Below are 19,846 nucleotides of genomic sequence, written 5' to 3'. Positions count from 1 at the left end.
TCAACAGTAATTGCAGTGGAGACTACTTCTGACCTGGTTGAAAGGCTTCTAGATTTAGTAACTTTTTTATAACAATGGACAAACCAAAAATTAGAGAAAAGGGTACAGCAAAAGTTCGCAATTCTTTTGTGGGTGGAAATATAACACTAGATTTCAACTTTTCATGATCTGTCAGTCAGAGAATTACAGGCTACCCCAGATATAAGTGATGGCAACTTGTCTTTAGATGTGGTTAGTTTTTAAGTTAATGGCTACGTTACAAACAACCGGCAAATTAGATTCAAGAAAAGTGGAAGTGCCCCTTTCAAATCCGAAAGCCAGTTTTTCCATCCTGTCACTGCACATGTATGGGAGAAGATTGAATTTTCCAGCTTGAATTGACATATTAATAGTCAGTCAATTAAACATCTCTGCACATTAAAGCACTTTAATATTCACTGAGCTTTTCCCCATTTTAGGTGATCAATTCTCCTTGAAGGGTCAAAATATTTTGATTTTTTTTAAAAAAAGGATTATGAACGGAGGTTTATTACTACAGAGGACATTGAACTAACTCTTCGACTCTGAATCTTTTGTTCAACTGATATGTGAATGCACGCTGAGGATACATCGTTGAACATAATAATCTGCAATTTATTGCCAAAACTTCCATCTTACAGCACATCGGGTTATCCCTTTAGGACATACACAAGGCTTTTAATCTTAAACATTTCTCTCCTAATAATGTACACAGAGGGCATTCACAATTCCCTGGATACACCTCAGGGCATGTTTTGAAATGTCCTCATGCATGTCACCACCTACATGGTTTATTTCGGTGGGTTCTTTTTTTAACCATACCTTTTTGCATACCAACATGGCGTTGAATACGTTTTTCCAGCATTCTTGCCCTCTCTCTATGGGCGCTGATAAAGGGCCATTTAAGGGAAAATCAAAAGGCGACCCTACAAAGAACACCGATTGAGCCTGACCATGATGTTCAGCAGGACGCCTTAGGGCGAGTGACTAACCCAATATTATTATTAAGTAGTTTGTATTGGCATGTATTGTTCGTTTTAATCCAAGAGATTGCCGGATTTTGGATTGAATTTTTCATGTGATTAACTGCAACGGGTACGTTCAATGCAACCAGTGAACATTCATGAGCGTTTATTCATCCTAGCAGCCTAGAAATCCACAGATAAACTGACAAAAACACAGCGGGTCTGTTTTTAACAAAATCACATCCCAAGTCAACTCACCCGAACATTTATAGAAAGCCGCACATCACCTGTGAGAGTCTCGAGGACACATCATCGAAAACTAGCACTTTTAAGTGGGTTCTATCATTGCTAACAATATGTTTGAGCCGATTCCCATGATGAGGGATTTTTTAATACACGTACCTGGCGTGAGCAATTTTTTTTTTTTTTTTTTTAATAGCAATTACATCCTAGAGCCCAACCAACATGCTGAGGCATACACTGGAATAACATAAACACGCATTAATAGTGGAAACATAACATTATATTTCCGAGCTAACGCATAAGCGAAGGGATACATTGTTAATAATGGTACTTGTTAGAAGCCGATCTGATCTCAATACAACATTTCAGAGCGTGTGCAAACCCTGCTTCGTGTAGGAGATTCCCCTCCAGTTTTATATTACCACCTGTATCGCGTACCTAGCACAAGTGGGTTTAACTTTAAGAATCTGTATTTTTGAACCACTTACAGGCTGATGGCCATAATATTGAAATGTATGTATCCGCCGCTCAGCTGGGTTAATTTTAACAACCCATCTATGAGCGTACCTGGCATTAGCAAATTGAACTGTACGAATGTACGGTTTTGAACCAGTTCATGCGCGGGGAGACTAGTGTTAAAACACGCACATTCGTCATAAGTGAGTTTTGGGTAAGTGCGTTTCCGAATGTATATCCATTTTGCAATACACAGGAGGTAGGTTTACAGTGGTATTTATACCGCCAGATGTATGGGGAACAGGAGATTGTAGAATTATCTGAAGTAATTCATTCGTTTTTTTATTCTGTTTAACGTTTTCAGCTCGTTGCATGCACGATCCAGTTTATAAATTGATCTATTCACCCACAGGATGTTTCACACCGTATTCTTCACATTAATTTCCTTCAGGGGGTTGTATTTGTTAACAGGGGTTTTGGTCGACAGTGAGGCCTCATTCAACTACACTCACAGGGTTTTACAAGCACACCGACAGGTTTAAGATTATTGATAAACTCACGTTTGTTTTTACATAGCCCCATTTCTTTTTAGAAACTCAGTATTCATTTTTTCTCTGTATCATCTGTCTGTGGCTCTTCCTTGAGAGGGATTATGCATTTTCATAGACCTTTTAACGAGAATATGTTCATTGGCACACGATTCAAAACTACACAATGTCGAAATTTCACATATCAATTAGAGCAAACAGTGAGGCAAGTGTGCACTTTATGACTGAATGCTGTTTTAGATTTGTAAAATCACACTGGTCCTGCATTTGATGAGCAATGTTTTTTGACAAAGTTTATTTTTGTTGGTTTTAGAACATATATACCCTGATGAAGGCCCTGGGCCAAAATGCATTCGGATGAGAAATGTAATTTCTATGGAATGAAACAAAAAATCATGCTAAGAATAAAAACATCCAAGAACACAATTTTCAACTTCATTAGCTTCATTGTGTAATTTTCATTCAGTGAACGAGCATTGGAACTACCATTCTGATTAACAAATTTGAACATTGGATTCATGAAAATATCAACCCCATGTGGGCCTAACAGTCGTGCGCTGAGGGTATGATGGGCACAGGCTGGGAGAGCGCTAACGTATTAACTACAGATTTTGACTTAGATAATTATATAGTTTTCTTTGTACCTTCAACTCCATCTACAAAAGCTCATTCAAACGGAGGATTATGCAGTGTACTGAAATCATGTACAACATGGAAGACGACACAACTGGTTGCCGCTCTTAACTCAGCCCTGGTCATCTTCTGTACTTTCCTTGATTTAAAGGGTATTTCGAATCAATGTTTACTTTGCGATGTCCGCCTCTTTCCTACTCGTAAATCTAGGTCATCATTTTCAGAACTTCATGATGTTATATTAAGCATTGATTACTTACTTCATTTGGCAGTTTTAACATTTTTAGATGATTTTAATATGAGGGTTACCGCCTCTGCATACAAGAAGGTGGCTTTGTAGATCTAGACATGGTAAAAGACCTGACAGTGCCAATGTTATCAAATAAAAAGGTATCATGTATATTATTAGTTTAAGCCCTTAAATTAAATGTGATCCTAATTAATGGCAGATTAAGGATGGACAATTAGGAAATTGCACTTAGTAAAGACACACTCAAACTGTATTAACAGATTATATTTTTGTTTGTTACCTTGATACAATATCAGGTATAAAATTTGAAATCAAACCTAAAACAAGAAATGACTATCCTCCGCTTTATAACTCTTTTGCCTTGTATAACATTTTGCTTAGGGAACTAGTTCCGACTACTTTTGATTAAAATTGTCGATCTAATTGAATAATTGGAATAAAGATTTAGCTGATGACATACTCTTACGATTATAGTAATCATTGGTATTAATGATCCCATTAATATTGGAGGATATTATTGGAGAATAAGATTTGACAATCTTCTACACTCCTTAAGATAGCCTACAGACTAGTTAACATGTTCCACATGATCTCCAGATGCAAAAAATAATTCAGGGTCATGCAGCAAAAATAATCATTCGAAATCATTAAGAAAATAACTCAATGAGAATAAGGTAGCTAAATTTTGGGTTGCAATACATTCTGCTAATATGACTGGGAACGCAAGTAAATTTGGTACCTTCTTGAGAAACTCTTAGGTAAGGATTGTACCACAAAAACAATCCCAATAGATGAAGAGCATTGGTGTGATTATACTGAAAGTTTATAAGTTCTAACTAAAACAACTTTTCTGGTCATGGAATCAGTCTCTTTCACCAGTACCACCCTTTCAGCTGAAATATCAATAGAGGAGATAACTGATATAATTTGTCAATCTCAATAACATGCAATCTCGAGGTCCGGACAGATTTCAGATTTTGTGTGAGGGATTTCTCAAGCCACGATTTAATTACTGTCTAACTGCTGATGTAACTTCACAGTCCTGGAAGGGTACCAACACAATCCCCCTTCATAACAAGCTTTAGAAAAGTAAATAGGTCTCACATATCCATAAAAAAACAGCTCAGTGAAATAAATGCTAGTAAGTGAGATCTGGATATGATGTGCAAGCTGCTGGTATAAATCCTGGCAGAACCGACTCAGCCTGTACCTAGGCGTGGTCAGTCAAAATGTGCGCCAATTTTGTGATACCCGAGAAATCAATCTCTCATACATGGTACAATAATGAGAAACACAAAATCCTTCTTAGATACACTGTGGTAGAAATGGAGGTAGGACTGCAGGCATTTCAAAGCAGCAGATTGGGGGGAAGCGCTCATGTTTTCCCAGCGGTAGTAGCCATACCCGCATCGCTCAGGCTAATTCAGTTTAAAATATTGCATTGAGTGTATTACACTCACTGCTTACTACACAAAGTGGGGAGGGTGGCAAGTCTGGATTGTCTTCGAGGATGTGGGGATACAGGTACATTCTATCAGACAATATGGGGCTGCCCCAAGATCGAGCGGTTTTGGAGGGAGGTGGGCCAGACCTTACAGGATGCCATGGGTATTCCCCTGGAATTAAAACCAAAGACTGCACTACTGGGAATCTGGGAACACACTTATCATACTAGATATCATAAGTCACTGATTAATCTTGGCTATATTGTGGCTTAAAGAGATATCACCAGAAAATGGGGATCTGGGACACCTCCAGGATACAATGAATAGTAGGAGGGTATGGACAGATGCTGGAGACTGGAAAAAGAAATATACCGGGGGAAGAGGCAAGGAAAGGAAAAGAAATATGAGAAGATATGGGGTGGATGGGTGACAGTATAGGCGGCATTGGGAGGCTCCTAGAGAATTCAGATCTGGTAGAGGTGCCCATTAATAGAGGGGGAGACACTGGCCAGCAGGGAACCCAAAGGACACCGGGGGGCTCTTGGAAGAACTGAATGTCTGCTGCGCCAGAACCTCACATGTATTAAACTGTATTTGTAAGGCGATGTACCGTTGGGGGAGGGGGAGGCTCATAGCACATTCCAACATGTGTCTTCACTTGTTCCCTTTGTTTGCAATCGAATAAAATGGAGGGAAAAAAGTGCCAATTTCAATTGTTTAATACAATAGCCTAGAAATGGGATCTGAGCATTGTCAAGTACTTCATTTCCATAAAGGTGCAGGCATTTTTGTGATTGTGCTGCAAGGTTGGTACTGTTTATCTGTAATTTTATAAGGCAGACGGGGAGCCCCTGCTTCCTCGTAGAAAACTGGCCCAATTTGAGACAGAAAGGGACTCAGTGTGATAATCAAGAGACGTGGTCTAACGGTAAAAGTCTGGAACTTGAGTTTGAATCCCAGCTCCTCCTACCTGAACAAAGTATGTGATGCTGGGCAAATCGCCTAATCTCGCCACTCTGTATAAAAAGGTATTGGATGCTCACAGATGCGCTTTTGGCAGAATGAGCTATACAAACTAAGCAATTATTTAAGCACTATATGACCCATAGAGCAAAGCGCATTTGTCAAACAAAATGAATAATAAAGAAAAGGAAAGCAGAAAAAAATAGCTCAATCCAAGTCTGAGCAGCAGAAATATACTAATCAAAAAGAAGCAGTCAGTATTTGGTCCATGCTCCCTGAGAAGGTGAAAAAAAACTAAGAGACAGTGAAACCAGTAAATGCAGACCCACTGGAGCCAACAAATAGGAGTCACGATTGAAGTCAACTAATGGAAAGCAATGGGCAAACTCCAAGGACCATTTTAGTTAACAAAATGTCTTGCCAAGCAACAGAGCTTGTGCTGTCTCAGACAAGACATAACAAGGGAGAGAGCGTAATGTATTGAAAAGTTATTGTCCTTTCGCCATTTTATATGGCACAGGGAAAACATTGCCTCTTACACTAGGTACCATCTTGGGCTAATTCGTTTCAGCTGTTGCCTATGGAACAAAAAGGTTTTCGAGAGGAATGTTCTACCATAGATAATATTTTGTGCTTATCTATGATAAGTGAAAATATGTTGGATATCGGAAAAATAATGTCCATGCAGCATTTGTAGAGTCTGGCAGCCCTTTTGACACTGTAGACAGAGCCACTTTGAGACATAATTTAATCAAACATGGTATACCCATTGAGCTTATATGTCCAGTGTTTAATTTTTTTTATAAAAAAATCTGGATAAAAGTCCTTCTGGGGTCACAAAATGAGCATTCATCTAAAACCCAGGATAATAATTATTTAAAACAAGACTGCATATTAGCCACATGTTTTATACTATATGTATCTGATCTCCTGGCAGCAATAAAGAAATAAAAAACAGCACCCAACCCCAAAACGTGGAACGAAAGAAATATGTACATTAATGTATGCAGGTGACCTCGTTTTAATGGCCATTACACCTATAGGATTACAGAAACAAATTCACATCTGGGCCTTATTTGCTGGACATCATAATCTCTCTGTTAAAGAGGGGAAAACTGAAATAATGATAATGGGGGACCAGGGTTTAAAAAGTCACTGTTCCTGGATTTATAAAGGAAAACGTCTTGATAAAAGGCTACATCTATTTGGGTGTAAGCATGTCAAGTAATTTGTCTTTGAATAATCTGCTTCTGCGTCACGTCCTCCGGGAGGTAGTCTGCTACTATTTATCAGTTTCACAGGTTCCATGCAAAATAGAAAATTTCCATTCAACTTGCCCTCACTGTGCGGGCAGCTAAGATTAAAGTTTTTTTAAGAGCAACAAATAATAACTAAGTCCAGCATCACATTTAACCCCCTGGAAAGAGTGTTGTTCTGTCATCCCAGGATGCGGTTACATTGTTTGTTAGAGGATGAAACAGAACACAGGTCTTGAAAAATCATAAAAATATTACTAGACCTGCAGGTTGAGTAGCTTGAATAACCTACTTGACCTAACTGTAATGTACTTAACCCAGAAACGGATCTCAAATTGTGTGAACTTGCAAATATTGTATTTTACAGTCACCTTTTTCTTCATTCTCTCATATGAGTGCACCTTCCAATTTGTGAGTTCAACATTTCTGCTGGAAAAAAAAAAATCCTCTTTTGTTTGATTAAATACACTAAATGTATAATAAATCTGGCCCACATATACGGTACAAATGATCCATGCATGACTTGTCTCATTGTTTACTAATATCCTTGCCATCAGGGCAGGAGTGTTTCACAGTTTATGTTTAAATACTCACTTTAAATAAATATATTACTAAACCATGATATGGTAGCGCACTGTCATTTACAGGCTGTACATTTCCAAGAAATGTCCAAAAACCTACCCACTAACTTGCAGCTTTACTGATAAAACTATAGAGTATTGGCAATAATCTGTGAATATTGGATATCAGAAAACATTTATCATTTGCACATCACCAAGTAAAGTGTTCTGACTTTTTTCATCACACTGAAGTACAAAAAGGGTCTTTCACAGCTACTGAAATATATTTTGAAACGTTTGTAAAGTTGACTTAGTTATATAAATGTTGTTTGTTAGGAAAAACCTGATACCAAAATCCTTTCATTTCACATAGGGCAAGAAGTTCACCTTACAAAATCCTGGAACTCTGCAGTCACAAGGAAAAGTATCTGCACTGCAAGAAGACAAACTGACTTTTGACATCTGTCTCTGAACACAGAGAAAATGTGACAAGAATAAGACAAAGGCATCTTAATTGCTAATTCAGTTTCTGACTGAACAGAACACATCTTCTTTGACCACTCGCCAGAAGGGTAAAGTGGAATCTAAAAATACCTTGACCTCATAAAATAAAACTTGCCATAGCAAGTACCTGGCATGGATTTGCCGGGGCCATTAAACATATGTCCCAACTGCTGCTAGTCACACTATGCTTTGTGGAATTGGTGAGGTATATGGACGGCAGCTGCGACCCCTGGCTTGCCCTTTGCTACCCCTGCCCTCAGAGGTGTCAACTTCAGCGCAAGGAACACAGTGGCAGCTCGTTAAACAGGTGTTAAACTGAGAACAATGAGGGTAAACATTTGCCAAGACAGTGCTAACGTGTGCGATTGAGGAAATAATGCTACAATAGTGCCACAAAAATATGCCACATTATGCCACACAATTTACATTTTCTTGCCCTGAAAATTAGTTAGCTCAGTCCCAAATTCTGGACCTCCGCATTGCATAATTCCAGTGGCCATGGATATGCTTTCTACCCACACCCTCAGTGATTTCAAGATTTAGCAATTTGCAACAATTTTTTTTTTTTTTTTAAATGGCAGTTTTGTTTTAAAAAAAAAAGCCTACAAAAGCACAACAAAATGGGTATGTGGTGAGATCCAGAAAGAAAGATTTAAACAAAAATTAATTCACGCCCGCCGCTCACGTGGTCTTTGGGTGCAATATTGATGAGTCTGTCACTTGCCGAGTGGAAGAATTTGATCAAAACTGCCAAGATGAAGATCTGGCTGCACAAATACTTTAAAGTCTTGCCATAAACTTTCATGTTCTGGTTCACCATACAAAAGTATGTTGCCTCTGTTTGGTGTCAATAGTATGATAACTGAAGCAAAATAAATTGCAGCTAAATTTTGTTTTTTGGGCTGCTAAGTTTGCTAATCTAAGCCGCAATTCAGTGGGGGAGTCTTAATTATACTCAAATGAAGCATGGTCATTAAGTTCCATCAACAAATACACCCCCTTGTTAAATCCAAACTTTAAAAACACTATCTTGGCCTTAATAGCTCTAGTTGCATCTGAATGATTCACCTTGAGTTAACCATAACAGAAAAGCATATCTGATTTATTGCCAGGTTACCCGTTATGCTCTCTGCTTGTTTAATCAGTTCTGAAAACTAGTTTTAAAAAATAATTTGGCATGAATTTACTCATGATATGAAAAAGAAAGATTTAATTTTTAAAATATTTGCTTATTATCTAAACATGTTAGGGCAGCATTACAAAGATGTGTTTACACATAAAAAGAGTAATGTTTTGAGACTATGGCTAAAGAAATGAATGCAGATAAAAAGCTTACAGGATGATTTACAACAGTGTCTTTGAACCAAAAGGTTAAATTGTTCTTTTATTTAGAGATGTGGAGTAATGCACTTTTACTTGAGAGCAAGCATGGTCCATTTGCACGCAAGTTATTCCTGGAGTTTAAATATGGCTCAGTTGCTCTATAAGAAAATGTATGGATCAAAAATGAATTAGATTTCATCGAGGGTGTCAGTTCTGTGACTCTATTGTGCAGTATATAATTCATATACCTTTCTTTTGTCCAAGACTGCTTCAATACACTTAATAATATGCACAAAGGCAATGTACACCATGATATGTGTCAACACAATGATCTTACTTTGCTATTGTCAATTCCACCCAAAATGTCCTCCCCATCAACCACGAGCCAAGCGTATGTGGTCAAGCATGCCCTATAATCCAGACCTGAAGCAACTGATTGACAGATCACGGGGGTGACACTTAACCAATAGACAAACGAGCCAAACAGGAAAGACCCAGATTGATTCCCCAGATAGGCAGCAACACCACAAAGGTCCTAGGAAATTGGCCCCCAATAAAACACTTTTGGCCAGAATAGTACACGTTCCCAAAACATCATAAAGTTAGATGCCACATGTTAGGAACACGCAGCCCGTCAGAACACAGCATCACGACCACACGCAGTGATCACGCACTCCCCGTGCAGGACATCTGGACATGTTACCTACGGGCCCACACTATGTCCAGGCAAGATCAAGACCCACCTGCACACTTTATCAGATGGTCGGATTAATGGCCTCATGACTAGGCCCAGATTCCTTTTCTCAAATAACGTATTCAATCATTTTATTGCACCTCAAGACAAAGTATAAAAAGATGCTCATGAATCTGTAACTTTGAGAGACAGTCATCAGATCCCGACTCTGTACTGCTCTCTCCCGGACTTTGCGTTTAATTGAATAGACTGTTCCTGCTTTGCCAGATGCATCGTCTTTAATTTATCTGAGGTAAACCAGCATTTGAGCGACACACTTACTGTAAAACCACATATCCGTAAATATTTGTTATCCAGACTACATTTTTCTGTATCTCTTCTTAAATTGTACTGTTTAAAAAATGTTTTATTATTTATACTAGTTTATGAAATTTAAAATAAGGCTTTTTAACTGATGTCGTGATTTTGTGAAAATACTATGTTAAATAAATAAATAAATAAAAACACCAATTGTAGAGAATGTACACCATTAGAGACCAATATCCTGTTTCAAGCTACAACTTGAATGAAAAAATTTCTAGCTTACGCGTTAAGAATTTTCAATTCTATTAAGGACACGGAGGCGAGGATTATGCTTTCTCTTTCTTTACAGAAAACTCACTGCAGCCAATTAAAACACAGTAAGCAAAAAACTTCATCTCCCAAGATGCTCTAGTCTTGACTCACATGTACCAATCACATAATGTAACCTTAGTCCATATAAGCCATGACCTCAAACGTCATATCCTCTTTCTTTGCTCAAACCAGAAACAGTAACTTCTTTCCAACGACTTCTTGTGTCTTAGATGATACGAAACCTCATCCTGGAAGGAAACGTCCAACGAAGAATAGACCAGACTGAACTTCAAGTCAGTTTTCTACTTGAGGGATAGATAGAACCTTAGAATGAAGATAACTGGATGGGAGGATCATCAGGAGTTCTTTTGATCCGGACCTAGAAAAATAATAAATACAAGCCGGTAATACTCTCAAACTTGTAACCTCAATTCTCAACATAAAAGTTTTACGTTTCATTACCCAATACAACATTGTGGCAGGGTATACATGAATAAGATTTACAACATATTAATAAAATTATCCTTATTCGTGATAGGGTGGGATAATCCTCGCCTCTGTGTCCTTAATAGAATTGAAAATTCTTAACGCGTAAGCTAGAACATTTTTCATTCTATATCAGGACCGGAGGCTCGGATTATGCTAGTTCAAAGCTGACTCATAACTACAGAGGCCACATCTAAAACAGGTTTAAAATAAAACTTTTGAAAAGTGCTCTCAGACGACCAATCTGCAGATTTCATAATATCCACCAGATTAGATCCTAAAGTAAATGACTTAGATGCCATGGCTCCTCTCACTGAATGAGCACCAAAATGACTAGTATCAATACCTGCCTCCTTCATAAGCCATCTTATCCATTTCGCAAGAGTGGCAGAGGCAATAGGTTTAAATGGCTTTTGTAATGCAATTAAGACTTGTCCATTCATGTCTTGTCTTAACTCTTCTGTAACCACCTCATAATCCTTAAGGCACTGCACAACACATAATTTTGGATTGTCTAGAAACCAAGGATAAGATACTGACCTGCAATTATTCTTAGTTCTTTTGGAAATAATAAATGTTACACCTTCCGGAGAATAAAGCCTACCCGATAAATCCAATGCTCTAACATCTGACACTCTCTTGCAAGAGACTAGGCATAACAACATAGTCAGTTTGGCTGAAAGCTGTTTACAGGATAAGTATTTATTGCTGGGCCAGGAGTCCAATTTTTTTTTATACTATATTCACATCCCAAAGAACTGAATATTTGGCTTGAGGAGGGTTTGAAAAACGAATACCCCTCAAAAGCTTGCATATCAGCGGATGTTCACCTACCTGTTTGCCATCAATAGGTGTATGACCCGAAGAGATTGCCGACCTAAAATTATTAATTGTCCTATAGGCCAGGACTGAAGAGGATAATTCAGCCAAAAAATTGACAATCATATCAATACTTGACTCCAAGGGATTAATACCTCTTCCATTGCACCAACTAGTCCATCTACGCCATGCAGACGCATATCTCTTGTGGGTACTAGTTGCCCATGCCTGCTTGATGTAACCTTCAGCCTGCTGCGAAATTCCTGGGGCTTTCCATCTTGACCTGAAACCCTCCAAGCCATCAGCGTTAGATTCCCCAATACAATCAAAGGATGTTGAAGGCCCTCCGGACTGAGTAACAGGTCCAGACGAGGAGGAATGAGCAACGGCAGCGCACACGCTAATTGAAGAGCAATAGGGAACCACGGCTGAGACCTCCACAATGGAGTCACTAGGATCAGATCTGCCTTCTGTCTCCGAACTTGAGCCAGGACTCTGAGTATCAAGAGGAAAGGAGGAAATGTATAACTCTGAAACGAGTGCCAATTCTGAAGAAAGGCATCCGTCGCTATAGCCTGTGGATCTAGTCTCCAGCTGAAAAAGTTTGGGATCTGAGTGTTGAGGCGGGACGCAAATAGATCTATCTCGCAGTAACCCCATTCCTGGACTATCTGTTGAAAAATCAGTGGATCCAGCTTCCAGTCACTGGGATCCGTCAGATACCTGGAGTTCCAGTCTGCAATTATGTTCTGATCGCCCGGGAGATATTCCGCCATCACAACTAGTCCGTGATTCAGGCAGTAATGCCAAAATTCCTTGGCTATCTCCGCCAGAACTCTGGATCTCGTTCCCCCAGCTTGTTTACATAGCGTACTGCTGAAATATTGTCCATTCTCAGAAGAATGCAGCAGTCTGTCCTGTTCGGGGATAAACTCTTTATTGCAAAAGACCCCGCTAGGAGTTCCAAGCAATTGATGTGTTAAGTCTTTCCCCTCGCTGACCAACGACCCCCTGTCACCATCGAGCCGCAACGGGCTCCCCAGCCCCACTGGCTGGCATCCGATTCTATGACGATTTCTGGATGAGATCCAAAAATGGCCCTGCCATTCCATGCTTCCATGTGGTGAAGCCACCACTGAATCTCTTCTTTGACCTCTGAGGTCAGAGGGATCAGAGCCGAGTAACTCAAACCCTGTCTTAAATATTGGATTTTCAGTCTCTGGAGAGCTCGATAATGCAAGGGGGCAGGAAAAATTGCTTGAATGGATGAGGCTAATAGACCTACCAAACGAGCAATGTTCCTTAGAGAGCTAGTCGGACTGAGCAAGGCCGCTCTCAACTCCCTCTTGATGTTGCGAATTTTTGCAGCTGGAAGTGTCAATTGGGAGAGGATGGAATCTATCTTGAAGCCTAAAAACTCTATCGTCTGGGAGGGTTTCAACAATGACTTCTGCGCATTGATAAGGAAACCTAATTCCTGTAATAGATTCACTGTCCAATTCAGATGTGTCAGTAACGTCAGGGAATCCTGAGCCATCAATAAGATGTCGTCCAGATAAATGATAAGACGAACACCCTTGGTTCTCAGCCATTCCACCACAGGTCTCAAGAGTTTTGTGAAACACCATGGGGCCGAGGACAGGCCGAATGGGAGAGCCGTGAACTCCATGCAATGACCCTTCCACTGAAATTTAAGGAATTTCTTGTGAGGAGCAAATATTGGGATTGAAAGGTATGCGTCCTTTAGATCTAATCGAACCATCCAATCCCCTTCTAAAAGGATGTCTCGCAACATGTGAATCCCTTCCATCTTGAAGTGTCTGTACACAATCCAAGAATTGAATTCTTTTAGGTTCAACACTAATCGGTGACCACCTCCCTTTTTGTCTACTACAAAAATAGGATTGAGGAAACCCGGAAGGGCGAGGGGTAGAATAAATTACTGCTCCTTTGTCTAATAACGCTTGTACTTCTAGATCTATGAAACTCTGACTTGTTTGGGAAAAACTCATATTTACCGGAGATGTTTGCTGAATCGGAGTGCTGATGAAATCCAGGTGAAAACCTGATACGGTCTGAATAACCCAAGGATCCCAAGAGATCTCTCTCCATTTGTCTACAAACAGGCTCACTCTTCCCCCAAGAATAACCTGAGAATGGAGAATAAGTCTTACCGGTAAAGGAGGAGTCTTGGATAGCTCCTTGCTGACTTCTGCGGTATCCCCTGCGGAACCTGGACCTTCCTCCACGGGGCGTGACGGATAGAACGTAGAGTCTGTTTGATCTCCGGACCAGTTACCTCTACCTCTCGGGTAGTAATTTTGGGGACTGACAAAACCGCCCTGGCCGGGCATTCGTCCGCCATAACGCCCAGCCCTGATAAAAAGGCCTCTTCTAAAAACTTTTTTGAGTGACAATTGAGCCTTATCCAAAGTTGAAAAAGTAGAGCAAAATTTAGCCAGATCCTTAATGAAGGATGATCCAAAAAGGAGACCTTCGGCAGCCGGTCCTGCTTCAGACGAAGCTAGGTCAACTAGTTTTGGATCCATTCGCATTAAAATGGATTTTCTGCGCTCGGTGGAAATAGCGCAGTTTGTGTTGCCCAAAAGACACACTGCTCTCTGAGCCCAGCCTAATAAAACATCAGTGTTCACCGGTGTGTCCGACTCCTTGGAAGCAATAGCTAAATCCAAGATTTTAGTTAGTGGGCCTGCCATATCAAGTAGTTTGTCTTGACAGAGTCGCCATGATCTGTCTAGACCCTTCTTGGGGTCCTTCGCGTATTTTTACAAGAAGGTAATCATAGTGGGGTCAATTTCAGGTGTTTCAGCCACATTATTGTCTAGTTCCGATCTGGGGCATTCCGCCCTGAGTCGGGAACGCACTTCTTTATCAAAACCTTTCCTTAGGTTTGCGTGTACATATTGTGCCACCTCAGGTGCTAGCAGCCAACTCGAGGACCTAGGATGTATAATCTCAGAAGGATCAAAATCTAAAATTTGAGGTGTTGTAGAAAGATTTTTAGGTTTTTTACTTAAGGGAGGAGCGGTGATGTCATCTGAATCATCAGAATCCTCCGAAGAAGAGGAATCCCGATGAGAGCTATAATTGTGCTCTGCGCTCCTTTTCTTGCGCAGCTTTTCGAATAAGTCCGTATGTACTTCTCCCGAGGAAGTATCCTTTGTCACATTCTTAGATTTAGTTTTGGATTTTGACAGCACTGACGTAGTCGTTTCTTCATGGATGGGGGGGTTATTGCCAGACATCCAACCCTGAGATTGGGCATATTCCATCAATTGCCCAGAAAAGGGGCCCAAGGCTCTCACAAGAGCATCATTCACTGACTGCTGCACTCTGGAGTCTAGTGCTTCAACCAAATTCACCTCCAATTGGTTGTCATTATCATCAGGGTAGTACCCTGCATCCTGGTCACTCCATTGAGCCATTATACATTTCAATAGGACCAGTATAATCAGCAAAATTAGAAAGGGGGGAGTGAAAAAACCCTACAGGCACTTTAAAATGTATATAAACCCCCAAGAAAATGAAAATATATACACATATATTAATATATAAATATACAAGATTGTGGAGGAAGTTGCCTGTGATATTCACTCTAGGCCAAGCCTTCTATCAATTTTACAACCCAGCAGGGTTTTTTGCTGGGCGTCAGGGAGGATCGAAATAATGAGGAAGAGGCAAGCTCCGATGCCTCGCGCGCTGTCCTGAAACGAACCGATCTCAGCCAAACAGGTTTGGGACTGAGATCGGCTCGTAGAGGGCACGCGCTCAGCAACCCCGGTTGCCAGAGAAAACAGACTACGCGCTAGGCGCGTAGCCCTCTCCCACTTCTCTCCACGTTCCGCAACAATAAATCACAATAAAACTCGGCGGGAAGCCGAAAGTAAAACAAAAGCGATCTATAAGGCAAGCGGAATCGCATCACCAACAGACATTTATAAATAACAGAATTAACGCCTTAATATCGATCAAATACAATATAATAAGGGAGAAATGTTACTTATCTGTTGCGAAGCAGCAAAGAAAGAGGATATGACGTTTGAGGTCATGGCTTATATGGACTAAGGTTACATTATGTGATCGGTACATGTGACTCAAGACTAGAGCATCTTGGGAGATTAAGTTTTTTGCTTACTGTGTTTTAATTGGCTGCTGTGAGTTTTCAGTAAAGAAAGAGAAAGCATAATCCGAGCCTCCGGTCCTGATATAGAATTGCCTTCTGTGCAGTTCTTACGTTCTAATCGTGAATGCAAAATGTGCTTCACCCAAAGGCGAGGGCTATGTTCAGGCAGACTTGGACAGTGTGGACACCATCTGTGAATTGGTCTGCGGATAAATTAAAATGTGGAATGTATAAAGTAATCTCTGCATGAGTAGGCCATCGAGGCCAGGTCTACTCTGGGACGTGCAGTCCATTAATTTATGGTAAATTAAAAACTATAAATTTAAGAATGTGAACGCAAAATCTGTCTCGGAGGAGCTACTCATGCATCGCCCGGAGAGCTTGGTGCACAACCCGGGCCAAGTCTAGAAGGCATTAACTCTCTCCTGGCGCACAAGGGCGGGGACTCGGTCATGGGCTGTCTGGTTTTGTTTTTCATTTTGCTAAGTGTGTTAGCAGTTGAGGAAAGTAATACAACAATCTGCCCACTAAGTCCTTTGCTTCAACTAACTAACTGGACACCTAGAAGACGGACGATAGTTGATTATATACTGCAGTGTATTCACCGTCATCACTATTAACAAGCTGTGGTCACTCAACGTTGCTGGCTTGTGTTCCACTTTGGCCACAATGTATTTCATAACAACTCACCACGCTTGCGGGCTGTCAACACAGAGGACCAAAGGGCAACCAACACATAAGTGGCAGGTGTGAGGCAGTCCTAAGAGTTCCACGCCAGGAACAGAAGCTTCATCACACACCCCATACTTCGGCACATGGACTACACCAAGACACAGTCACGTTTTGTGGCTCTCGTTTGCTCTGTGTACCTCTTTCGGTGCTCGCATGCTGGAAACCGCGGCTTATATCAGGAAGAGTTGCTGTTGGGGGAACGGGGAGATGACGTGCCCATGACGCATTTACCGCTCGAGTGGCTCTCGATGAAGTATTGAGCCACTGAAGCTGCGCGGGGAGGAGTCCAGTTAGACGGACCTCGTACTGGCGGGGGAAAAGATGTGGTCACTACCACCGGCACATATCTCGCTTACCCGGTTCATTTGTGTTCTCGGAAGCCTCAGGCTCATTAGCAGGTCACTACGACGCACAAACCAAAACTTTTACCTACTTATTAATCATATTAGCTGTCCTACGGTTACTAGATTCCAGCCCCTGGCAGAAGTAGGCAACAGCGCTGGCTAAAATGCTGGGCCCGGTACAGCTGTCCAATGAACAACTTGCAAATATTTCCTCAGCCAATCCTAAGCAAGGCACAGTATATAGTGTGCGAGAGCAAACAGCCAATTAACTAAGAAACACAGCTTTTTCAGCCAATCACATTATAAGACTTCTCAGCCAATGCCCCGCTACTCTAAATATTTCGATTTTATTTTATTAGTACGTTGATTTGTCGTAGTAGGCCAGCGAAAGAAGGAGCATTATGCTCATAATGGACCTTATTCCGTTGTTAGTAGAACAGCATATGTCAGTTAAAAGTATAGAAAATGGGAAAGTAAGAACATGCATCACATTTCAATTTCAAATAAGGGACTGGCCAAGGAGGTTTGTATCTCAGCATTGTTTTGCAATTACTACTCCGAAGCAGCACGTGGCATGAAACCGTTGGCTCTATAACTGCTTTGCCAGTTCTTCTGAAAAAACAGAATGCGATTCTTTTGAGAAAAGAAAATCATACTTCTGCTCGTGTTGTAGGCAGGGCCGGTTCTGGGGAGAATTGGGTTGCGTGAGGCCCGTATAATTTGCATACGACGGAAAATTACAGGAAATGGTTTCACAGGAAGTGCCATCAAATGACTATTGTTGAGCAACTTTAAGAGAAGCAAATTTCTTGCAGGAAAACAATAAAAACATAAACATTAACACAAATATGAATAAGTATCTATATTCTAAATTTCTATTACGTGGAAATACTTTATATTAGTCACACTTGCTAGAAAAGTTTGGCCTAAAGCTCTTCAAAACATGTACTGGATGGAAAGGTTTGGCCTAAGGCTCTACAAAACTTATATCTTTAATCAAATGCCAACAATTCGTTTCTAAATGAGGGCTTTAGGGTAAATATGTATGTCTGTTTTATTTATGAAGTGCAAACCTAGCTGAAAGGCTATGAAGTGCTTTATAAGGACAAAGACACAGTCACAGGTGACAGGAAGATTAGATGGTTTGTGGATCATGACTGTATCATGATGTAGTTGTTTTTAAAAAGGTGATTCTTCAGCTGTTTCCTCTATTTAAAAAATATTTCTTTATTAAGTTCTTATTGAGTACCTCATAGTACCCTAGTAAGGTGTTCATGCACATGAAAATGTATTACACAGATCTTGTGGGAAAATCAAAAAAACAAAAGAGCAAAAATGCCTAAACAAAATAAATGAAGGTGCTAATACATTGCCACTAAGCAGGGCACATCTCTATCCATTATGCTGTAACATAGTCGTAAGGATGCAAACTACGACCTAGGATATGGGGCTGGAGGGTAAAGGGAGTGGGGCTTGGTCCCTCGGTAGTGGAATAGTGGAAATAATTAATTATCTTAAAGAAGTAAAAAGGGTCCCCAGATAACATCAAATAAATGCAATAGATCATGGAGTTTGTAAATGCGCCGTTCATTGGTGGCCAACCGGTACTGCTCCATGAACCATTCCTAGTGTGTGGGCACTTGGGGGGAGCACCAAAGCTGTATGATTAAATTTTGGCTATCATAGGGGCTGTCGACATCCATCTCCTCCAGTGGGACAATGTGTTATATATGTCTACAGCTGTTTCCAAACCTGGAACTGGATTTGGGCTGTCTGGATAGATATGGGGATATCTTTCCAGATCCTTGGTGCACAGACAGGAAATGCCTTTTGCTTCTTGTTTTTCTTTTTAGCACTTCTTCCATCTGAAGGTGTCGTTGATGTTGGTATGTGGGGAGCCATTGTACATGGCAAGCTTGTTATCCAAGTAGACAGAGGTGTCAGTGGCGTATAAATGGTATTTCTATAGTGCAAACCTGGCCAAAAGGGAGCGGAGCACTGTGGAGGATCAATGACAAGCATAAAGTCAAGGAGTGATAGGAAATCTAGCTGGTTTGTTGAACGTTACTGCATTGTGATGGCTCTATAGATGATGGAGCTCCATTCAGCCTCATATAATGATTTCTCCCAGTTTTGCAGAACACCTGGAAAGCACACATTCAAATGAAATTAAATAATGCTGCTTGCATGGCTTGCTAACTGGACCATTTTCTTAGGCCTCACAGTGCTGGACCACGGCTGCAAGGTCCAGGGGAGGGAGGCCAGGCCGCTAGGATTATGTCTGGTCAGTATTTTACCATCCTGGCTAGTATTTTTTCATGTCTAAACCAAAGCAAGGGGGCGTGGCCAAGCAAGATGTCAAGCTAGTCGCACCCCCGAAATCTCCTGTTTTCGTGTCTGTTAATCCTGCCCTATTATGGTGCTCACCTGGTCCACCGCAGCTCCAGAGGACCCCCAGCCATCAAGACACGAAGTGCGGTTGCTCCGTTCCCCGCAGGCCGGTCGGGGGTGAGCAGAAAAAGTGCCCGCGAGCCACCGCAGCGGAGAGGGGTCTATCAGGCCCAAGGCGACAGAGCGGCCTCTCCCGAGCTAAGATGCCCTCCAGGGGTGGGTGGTTGCGCTCCGTGGGGCGTGACTGGATATCCTGAAAAGTGGTGGCGGCCCGTTTTCCGTGGCCTAGTGGACGGACAGAGAAGACATGCGGTGTAGGAGGGCCTTGGCACCATGACCTGACAGGCTGTGAAGTGCCCGCTGGGCCGGGAGAGACGTGACAGCACCACCTGTGCTGCAGAGTGCCCATCACCCTGTGCGACGAGGGGGGCCTGACCTGCCGCCCACCCACTAAATC

The 19,846-nt window shown here is 41.2% G+C and overlaps 1 protein-coding gene across 13 annotated transcripts in view; it reads right to left on the bottom strand.

Annotated features, from left to right (window-relative positions):
- UIMC1 (ubiquitin interaction motif containing 1) overlaps window positions 1-17,156 on the bottom strand; it is a 380,703-nt gene extending 363,547 nt beyond the window's left edge. For 4 of the 13 annotated variants that reach the window (XM_069244534.1, XM_069244544.1, XM_069244547.1 and 1 more), the window contains exons 1-2: window positions 16,613-17,000; window positions 10,585-10,852 (exon numbers count right to left, since the gene is read on the bottom strand). The gene's annotated coding sequence lies outside the window, so the exon portion shown is untranslated. The other 9 variants (XM_069244536.1, XM_069244546.1, XM_069244550.1 and 6 more) reach the window with 4 other exon arrangements.
- Between the last annotated feature and the right edge of the window lie 2,690 nt (window positions 17,157-19,846).

Source organism: Pleurodeles waltl, chromosome 7 (assembly GCF_031143425.1).
Source record: "Pleurodeles waltl isolate 20211129_DDA chromosome 7, aPleWal1.hap1.20221129, whole genome shotgun sequence".
Classification (NCBI taxonomy): Eukaryota; Metazoa; Chordata; class Amphibia; order Caudata; family Salamandridae; genus Pleurodeles; species Pleurodeles waltl.
This window is presented reverse-complemented; position numbering and strand designations above follow the sequence as displayed.